This window comes from Tursiops truncatus, unplaced genomic scaffold, assembly GCF_011762595.2.
Source record: "Tursiops truncatus isolate mTurTru1 unplaced genomic scaffold, mTurTru1.mat.Y mat_scaffold_39_arrow_ctg1, whole genome shotgun sequence".
Classification (NCBI taxonomy): domain Eukaryota; kingdom Metazoa; phylum Chordata; class Mammalia; order Artiodactyla; family Delphinidae; genus Tursiops; species Tursiops truncatus.
The window spans coordinates 477,043-484,513 of NW_022983296.1; the positions used below are offsets into that span (position 1 = coordinate 477,043).

General features: G+C 39.0%; 1 pseudogene; it reads right to left on the minus strand.

The window, feature by feature from the left end:
* Positions 1–797: 797 nt before the first annotated feature.
* On the minus strand, positions 798–5,244 carry LOC117310798 (NOP protein chaperone 1 pseudogene; annotated as a pseudogene).
* Between the last annotated feature and the right edge of the window lie 2,227 nt (positions 5,245–7,471).

The window sequence follows — 7,471 nt, forward strand, 5'->3', positions numbered from 1 at the left end:
AATGTAGGGGCCACATCCTCAGCTGCAGAAGGAGAAAAGCCACTCCTCTTTTTGCTTAGTGTTCTCATGCAATATCTCTTCCAATATTTTCACTTTCAGCATATGAATGTCCTTACTTCTGAGTGAGGCTCTTGTAGACAACATATAGTTGGGCCCTTTATATGTCTATCTTGTCCATCTTTGTTTTTTTAATGTTATTAAATATTCACCTATATTTTAGTATGAAACTTATAATTTTATTTCTTTATATTTAAATCTTTAAGACCTACATAATTTATCTTAGTATCCAAATTGGTTTAAAAACAGCCACCCCTGACTCTGTATATTAAATAATTCAACCATTTTACACTTAAAACGACATCCCTATCACATATTAAATTTTTGTTTTTCCTTTTCCTCCTATGTCATAAGAATGTCCAGAGGAACTGACTTTAGTTGACTTCTTTAACTGTATAGACTACCTAGGCGTATTATATGAGAAGGCCATAGCAGGAGAGAAATATAATTCTACACACTAGTATGTATTCTAGACTGACTAGTCTCTTTCACTGACCATCAGACTATTTCTACTTGGCTTTGTATTTCCAGTGAAGTTACACTTTCATATCTGCATGGATACCATGGCTTAAAATGCCCTGTACATCCTCAATATACCTGTAAATTCATTTATCGACATCATTCAGTGCCTACTGTGTACCATGCACCAAGCTAAAGAGTGAACCAGACAAATACAACTCTTCCCACAATGTGGCATGAATATTATCTGGTAGAAGACAATCCTTAAATATTCACACCAGTAATCCATCACAGCTGTTTGGTGCTACAAAGTATACCCTTTGCAGCTGAGAAGTCTTGTTTCCAGATCTGTTCACTTCTGCATACTTTGAGTGCACAGCCGATTTCCAATTCCCAATGAAAAATACCAGAAGGAACTTGGAGAATTATCTTCAGCGTATTTACAAGATGTTATAAGCTAATGAGAGGAGTAGGAAAAAATAATTAAAACAAACCCCTAAAATATTAGGCAACAAAGTCTCATGAGCTCAATGCACTTGGAGACAGTCCTTTAAACTCTCAGGTCTATATCCTGAGCAAAGCCAGGCCCATGGCAGATGAGGTCCCAAACAAGTTAAATAAGATCAAGAATGTGGCAGAAAGGCAACTCCAATGCAGGATCATTTTGCCTTTTGAAAGGGAAAACCTGTTACTACCTCTTTATGTACTGTGCCCTATTTTCCTGGGGTGTTCCTATTCTCTACAATTAATAGGTTTCAAAATTGTGGGCAACTGGAAGGAATAATTTTATTAGCTGAAACAAAAAATTCCTTTATGAGAAAAAGAAAAAAAAAACAAAAAAACCACAAAATTTTCCAACCAGCAAATTTTACATGCATTGAGAGGCTACAGAGTCACTGACAGTGATTAAACCACAGAGCACCAGTTTTCCAGCTCAAACTGGAAAAGATTTGTTTTTTTTAATTAAAGTGATATGTCTGAGGGCATCTAAATATAATTCTTTTCTTTGTAAAAAAGTTTTTCCTCGGGGTGGGATAGGGAGGGTGGAAGGGAGACGCAAGAGGGAGGGGACATGGGCACACATGTATACATATAGCTGATTCACTCTGTTACAGACCAGAAACCAACACAACATTGTGAAGAAACTATACTCCAATAAAGATGTTTAAAAAAAAAAAGTTCCCCTCAATGAACCCATTTTGATGGTAAAAAATAAATATGACTTTATAATAACCTAAAAAGAAACCCAACCTAAGTTTTTGTTTTGTTTTGTTTTTTCAGTACGCGGACCTCTCACTGCTGTGGCCTCTCCCGTTGCGGAGCACAGGCTCCGGATGCGCAGGCTCAGCGGCCATGGCTCACGGGCCCAGCCGCTCCATGCATATGGGATCCTCCTGGACCGGAGCATGAACCCGTGTCCCCTGCATTGGCAGGCGGACTCTCAACCACTGCACCACCAGGGAAGCCCCAAGAGGCCAATTTAAAACAAAAACAAATGGGTAACTTGTATTTTTACTTTAAAATAAGTTTGAGATTTCTGAAGTCTATGCTGATGAAAGAGGATGCCAACAAATTCACTCATCACCATACATAAAGTTAAGCTTTCTAAACTAAACCTCTTTAGCATGAGATCAAAAACAGTCTGCTCTTAGAAGAGTCCCCAAATGCTATCTCTTCCAACTCTTTAAAAGCTAGCTTCTGTTTCTCCAAGAAGCAAAATACATTCATTTTTGCAAACAAACACCATAGGTATCCGAAATGCAAAATAACCAGCAAGCCACATTCTTTTCCACAGAATTAGCGGGAACTATCACCTGTTTCTCAGATTGTTTATGTCCCTGTTTTCTTTTTTTCACTGGCAGGACGGTCCAGAACCTCTATTTTGCCTTTTCCATCTTCTGAATGAGGAAGCTTAATTGTATCGATGGTGACTTCACGTTCAGAAGAGGTGCTATCATCTTCATCCTCAAATTCTGAACTGTCCTCTGAACTGTCTTGTGAATTCTCTTGTGAACTGTCATCTTCTTTTGAATCAGACTGATTCATCTCAAACAAGATCATATCCATTTGCATAACTTTTCCGAGAGTGTCAATATTTTCAATATTGAAATGACCAGGTGGTGCAGTTGATATTCCTTTCCTTAGCTTTTTGTTTGCCTGAGCCATCTGTGGGAGAAAGCTCTGTACCTGGTCCAATAGGGGACTCCTCTCTATCCGACCTGTTTGAAGAGTGGAATTCTTTCTGGAATTACGCTTGGAGTTGATGAGCAACCTGTCCCATATACCTCCGCGGCCGCCCCTGCCCTCCATCAGCAGCTCTCTAGACACCAAGACCCTGGAGCTGTCCCGGGAAAATGACGAACAGCTCGCATCGGGCTGGGATTTGCCGTGGGCCTCCCTGCTGCTCGCCTGTCTTCAGAGCAGCCCCTCCAGGCCCAGATGCCAGAAAAAGGCTGGGGACATCTTTGTTTTTTAACTGATGAGTTTAAGACATATATATATATATATATATATATATATAAATTACTGATATGGAATGACATTTAATTGCCAATTTGTTTTCTGTAATGTCATATAGCTTTTCTGTCCCACATTTTCTCACATACTGACGTCCTTTGTTCTTACTTTTTGTACTCATTTTCAAAATTAATTTCTTTGGCTGTGCCACGTCTTAGTTGTGGCCTGGGGGACCTTTGATCTTCTTTGCAGCATGCAAACTCTTAGTTGTGGCATGTGGGATCTAGTTCCCTGACCAGGGATTGAGCCCAGGCCCTCTGCATTGACAGCGCGGAGTCTTCGCCACTGGACCACCAGGGTAGTCCACTGACTTGACTTACTTTTAATTTCCTTCTGTGTATATTCTATAGATAATCAATTTGTGGATACCATGGAGGTTACATATAAAATCCTATCAAACTAGCTTAAACTGATATCAACATAATTTTAATCACACGCAAAATCTCTATTACATCTCCAATTACATTACACATTAATTACATGTTATTAATGTCACAAGTCACATATGTATACATTGTTTTCTGTTAATGTAGATGTACGAATTCGTTATTTGGGGATGCTATAACAAAATGCCACAGCTTGGGTAGCTTATAAACAGAAGTTTATTTCTCACGGTTCTGGAGGCTGAAGTGTGAGATCAAGGTGGTTAGGTAAAGGTCTTTTTCTGAGTCATAGACTTTTCATTATATCATCACCTGGAGGAAGGGGCTAGAGAGCTCTCTGAGGTCTCTTTTAAAAGCACACAAGAGACTTCCCTGATAGGCCAGTGGTTAAGAATCCATCTTCCAATGCAGGGGACATGAGTTCGAACTTTGGTCAGAGAACTAAGATCACACATGCCAATGGGCAACTAAGCCCATGCACCACAACTATTGAGCCTGTATGCTGGCTCTACAGCCTGTCTGCCACAACTAGAGAGCCTGTGTGCTGCAACTACCGAACCCCCATATCACAGCTAGATATGAAGCCTGTGCGTCACAACAAAGATCCCACATGCTGCAACTAAGAGCGAATGTAGCCAAATAAGTAAATAAATACATATTTTAAAATAAAAGCACACACATTATATTCATGGTGGCTTTGCCCTCATAACCTAAGCACCCCCCAAAGGCCCTACATCCTAATACCAACACATTTGGAGGTTGTATTTTTAACATATGAATTTTGGGTGAAACAATCATGCAATAGCAATAAATTTATAATTATTTTAATATTTTGGTTTAAAAAATATCCTAGAATAATAAAAAGTATAGCCAAAAGTCAAAATTATAGTGTTTTCTCTATTTGTCCATTTATTTACCTTTATCAGAGACATATATATTTTCATATGGCCTCAAGTTACTGGTGTCCTTTCATTTGAACTTGAAGTACTCACTTTAGCATTTCTTGAAAGATCGGTATTATGGTACTGAACTCCTTCAGCTTTTGTCTGAGACTGTCTCTCATTTTCCTCATTTTTGAAGAATAATATTGTAAGATATAGAATTGTTGGTAGGTAGTTTCTGCCATGCTTTAAGCATATCATTTCACTCTCTTCTGGCCTGCAAAATTTCTGATGAGAAAGCAACTGATAATCTTACTGACAATCACAATTAAGTGGATCATAATAATTGTCACATATAACTTTGTTTATATATATTTCTTAATGCTAACCTATTTACAAAAGTACTTATTGTTACAAAATTTTGTATTTATCATTCTAAGATTACTTAACAAATCTATATTTTTATTCTACTTATTTATAAAATAAGAGGTTATTAGCCAAAATTATGAATTTATAGCTGAAATGTGTGGTAAACATTCTTGATAAGCATTTTTCCATGTCTGAGAATTTTGATATGAACTCAGGTTTTCAGTTTGATTTTAGCATTGATAGATCCAGTGTGAGAATTCAATGTTGACTAAGGAATTAAAAATCCCTCAGGGCTCTCCTTCATTCATTACAGTAAAAGTGTGTTCTATGCTGTGAAAACTCATGTGTATGTAAGTCTATTCAATGATATTCTCCAGTTAAAATGATCTCCATGTCAGTTACATACACATAGTATGTAAATCTTCTGCATGGACATCCCCCCTTTGTAGCATTTCTACTAGCTATCATCAAAATTCAGTCTAATTTAGTCCATAAAGTGAACACTTTATGCTGGTCTGGTGTTTACACTGCACTGTAACTGAATTCTATGAGTCTGCTGAATTCCTAACTTACCTCATTCCCAGGTTTCACATGTGGATGGCCAGGGTTCACACCTGAAGAAATTTACTATTTTCTTACAGCTACATTGTTCCACCAGGAAAATAACTTGCCTGCATATCATTTCTTGCTTTTCATGGTCACAGTTTTTGCTTGAAATAAGACAAAAATAATAATTAAATTAAATAAATTAATAAGAAGTGACACATGTGACATTTGGGGATTAAATTGTTGAAAAGTACATTACATGGGGAAAGAACATGAATTTGAGGAATACACCAGTGAATAGAAACATGGTTTAGAAAAATGTTAATAGACGTTCAGTGTTTAGGTAAAAGAAAAATAAAATAAATTCAGATGCTACAAGGAATATGAGAGGAAACATTATTAAAGAGACCGTGGCAAAGACAAAAACATGAAATTTTAACTCCCACGTGGACAGGAATTTTGCTTCTCTGAGGTGAAAAGTACAGGGGGAAACGTGAAGAGAAATTGATGTGTGATGCATAATGACAGAATCTGGATAATTTGACTCAATGGCTTCACATACATTTCTAAAAATATCCTTTAGTCGAGCCAACCTCCAGTTGACATTCCAAGTGTCCTGCTCCCTCCCCACACAGAGCACATGTGTCTGGAGCTGACTTGGACCCCAGCCTGGGGAAACCCTCCTCTTCCCTCCACACCTACTCTTCTTGCTCCAACTGGGAAATTATATCTGTTTTGCAGAGCGGATGCCCTGGTACGTGTGGGAAATGCTAGATGGATTTAAAGTTCTGTGCTGAGAACAGTGCATGCAATGCAAGCGCAGGACAACATGCCAAGGCTCAAGTGTGAGGGCATCAATGGCAGCCCAGGTTCGAGCACCCTGAAGGGGGGAAACACTGAAGGTTGTCACCCGACACTTCACTCAAAGACAGTAAAAGTCTCTGGCTGCTGCTGTTCTTGCCCAAGAAGAAAGACAGGCTGCAGGCTGCCTAGATGTCTCAGCCAGGAAGGAAGCAACGTTTTCATAATATGGTTAAGACTGTTTTCTAACAGAATCCAATAAACATAAAACCCATGAGATTATTACTTGGAGTTCATGTAGAAAGGGGGATACAAGCTGTTATGTGTTTTTTGCTGTGTTCAAACCTCATAGTAGTCCCCCGAGCAGAAGAATTACTTAGCAACATAAAGTCACTTGTCTGTTAGATAAAATAGCCCATATCTGTGTCCAGCATTATTCTGCGTGTTGGTGGCAGACTAGTAAGGAGTACGTGCTATTGTGGTAATGGAGACTGTATCTCCATGAAGGGGCACATGTGCTGTGATTAGTAAAGGAACACATTCGTTCCAGGTTGCTCTAAGTGCTACAGAAGCATGAGTCAGGGGCAAGAGTGCAGCAGCATATGTGGAAGCTGCAGCGCCTATCTCAATAAGACATGCATAAAGAAGTAAATAAATATTGAGAGACGCATCCAGAAGATGAAACAACGGGCGTCCTCCAGGATCACATCTGTGTACATCTTTGTCTACAATATGTCCAGCAGGTCCTACTCTTTATGAGTGAGTTCTACAAACACGTCCTCAAACGTCACTGATCTCTAAAGCCCCGTCAATGGCTTCTCTGGGCTGATATGACATGTGCCTTTCATACATATTCAGAAATATATATACTGTGAACAAATGTTACTAAAGGAAACGTATGAGGTGTTGTGTAAAATAACCTATCAATTTCCCAAGATAGTGGTAATTCAACTTCCAGATAGGTTATTATAAAAATTTTACATGCAAATTCATAAGTAATATTCTCCTCCCAATTCCAGGTAAGTCTGTAGGTGCATCAAAAGGCAATCAATAGCCCTGATCTGCCACTTTGTCAACTGACAGGCAGTGGGAGTAGAGATAGAGCTGAAACTCCATGTACATTTTACCTGTTTTTTTCACGTATTGAACGTGTACCTGGAGTCCTGCTTTTCTTTCCCGGGTTAGAGCTGCAGACACCAGTCGTCAGAACTCATGAGATTTGCTGGCTCCATGTGTTGGGAAAGCCCAGGATCATCTTTTCTCTTCTACATAGTTCTCTCCTCTGGGCTTGGAATATGAGACTTAAGTCAGCCCACGCCCTCCCATGGATTTCTTTTACCTGCTGCTGTTTAGTTTTGCTCTATTTATACCTTCACTATGCAAACCTACAACTTTGGCTGCTAACCTAGGACTCTGACTCCAAAATACCCCAGGAAACTTGTCATTCAATTAGGGAAG